Genomic DNA, 2,500 nt, shown 5'->3' on the forward strand with positions numbered 1-2,500 from the left:
TGACATTTTTAAGAGACTGACTCGTTAGAAGGATGGACTCCACAACATTAATTCACGCAACAGCAAATGTTATGGTACAATTTGAAATGCCCATTGGTGCTTAAAAAGATGCATTCATTAGAAAGACGTAACAAATCACCATAGTAACAGAAAATTTACGTAAACATACCCTATATTTGTCGTTAAACATGCACTTATACCGCAAAAACGAACTCCGTGACCCCCATTTTTTTATTGCTGCAAAGTGATTTACAGGCTCAAACTGTTTCTCGGCAAGGTTAAACAAGTTCTCTGGAGTAGATTCAGTGCTACATTAAGTTTTCAAGCTGTGAACGTAGCTCTGAATTCGCTCCAGAGTTACAGTATACAGAGTTACAGAATTTGGACAGTGTTACAGCCAAACGGGCTAATCTCTTTACTTTCGAGCGACCAAGAAAAAGGCGTTACCGAATAGCTTTTGCTATAAAACATAGCTCAAGGGTGCTTACACATGGCGCACCTGTTTCCTTAGTAACCTATTACGTCACATTCATGAGCAAGGTAGTTTGTCTCATATGGTACCATACCTTGCTGCTAATGCAGTGTTGTGGAGTCAATTTTCAAGGTAGCGTAGTTTCTTGTAAGTATTGCCCCCATACAAAGCTTTTTATGTTGTGTTAGACAGAATCAAAACATCTCAAAACTGCGGGTAGAAATATCCATTTTCCACAAATCCTGTTTGGCATTAAAATAAATGTGACAAACCTTCAATCGCAACATCGCCAATTTGATCCAGAATGATATCCAAAGCGATGTTCTTTGAATGTCAATTCTGTGAATGTAACAAATGCGCAATCGGTTTCAGTTTGCCTGAATTGGTAATCTCTTGATAAAATTGACCCAACGACCTTCTCACCTTTAGAAGAAATGAAATTCCAGCTAAATCATCTTGCAGTGGAGCTGAAATTTCGTAACTTCCGTAATCAGTATTGTAAACTATCACCTGCTGTACAAAAAGAATGGTGACACGCCTAGTTTAGTTTGATAAGTGGAAGGACAACGTAACATGTAGGTGTGTTCTTAATGTCTCAACTCTATGTCATTAGGACACTTGTAAGTAAACGATGCTAATAAAAGTGGAAAAGGAAATAATCCTAGTGTCCACCCCGCTGTCTTTAATCCAAGGACAAATTGAATTTCAATGTAAACAAATGTCCATATTGGTGTATCGTCTCGACATCTGATCCCAAACGAAAATCCTCCAACTTCAGTTTGCGATGCACAGTGAACTTAAAAATGCAACAAATCTCTAATTTAATAATAATAATAATAATAATAATAATAATAATAATAATAATAATAATAATAATAATAATAATAATAATAATTATAATAATAATAGTAATAATAATTAAAAGTATTGAAGATCCGTTACCAGGATTCATGCTAAGAAAGAAGTAAAATCGTTCTCTGGTAAAAAGTTTTGAAAAAACTATGAGCTTTCGACAGACTGAACTGCTGCCTTCAACGGATAAAAATGTGTGAAGCCTAAAAGTGAAAGAAATTTAAATATAACGCAAAATTCGCATAAATTAAAGGATAAAAGCATGTAGTAGAAAGAATGTTAAAAATGCTAAGAAAATTAGTGTTTCTTTAAGAGAATGTGATATTGTCTTGGGAGCGGGCACGAATTATTGTCTGCCCCAACAGTTTTTGCCGTGTGCCATGACTCCAATGTCTTTCTACTCCGGTTGTTCGCTTTGTCAATGATTTTAAAATTGTTAATGTCAATATCATGATTAAAAGTCCACGCGTGTTGCGCGACATTTGAGCCTTTAGTACAATGCTTTAAGTTCCTCATATGTTCCTTTCTCCTAGTAGTAAAGGATCTTTTAGTTTCGCCAATGTAGCTCCACGGGCAAGAAGAGTTGGTTGGTATGTTCTTTAAATGGGTTGAGCCAACAAACCGACGCAACTTTGCAGTCCTTCCCTACATCAAAGGCATCACGGAACCTCTCACAAGAATCCTCAAGGAACACGACATCCAAGTCACTAGAAGACCAGTTAAAACTTTACAGCAGCATTTCCCTATCCCTAAGTTTCGACCTGCCGAAGACGACCAGTGCAATGTCATCTATAAAATTCCATGCGCATCTTGCCCGTGGAGCTACATTGGCGAAACTAAAAGATCCTTTACTACTAGGAGAAAGGAACATATGAGGAACTTAAAGCATTGTACTAAAGGCTCAAATGTCGCGCAACACGCGTGGACTTTTAATCATGATATTGACATTAACAATTTTAAAATCATTGACAAAGCGAACAACCGGAGTAGAAAGACATTGGAGTCATGGCACACGGCAAAAACTGTTGGGGCAGACAATAATTCGTGCCCGCTCCCAAGACAATATCACATTCTCTTAAAGAAACACTAATTTTCTTAGCATTTTTAACATTCTTTCTACTACATGCTTTTATCCTTTAATTTATGCGAATTTTGCGTTATATTTAAATTTCTTTC

Source organism: Montipora foliosa, chromosome 12, assembly GCF_036669935.1.
Source record: "Montipora foliosa isolate CH-2021 chromosome 12, ASM3666993v2, whole genome shotgun sequence".
Classification (NCBI taxonomy): domain Eukaryota; kingdom Metazoa; phylum Cnidaria; class Anthozoa; order Scleractinia; family Acroporidae; genus Montipora; species Montipora foliosa.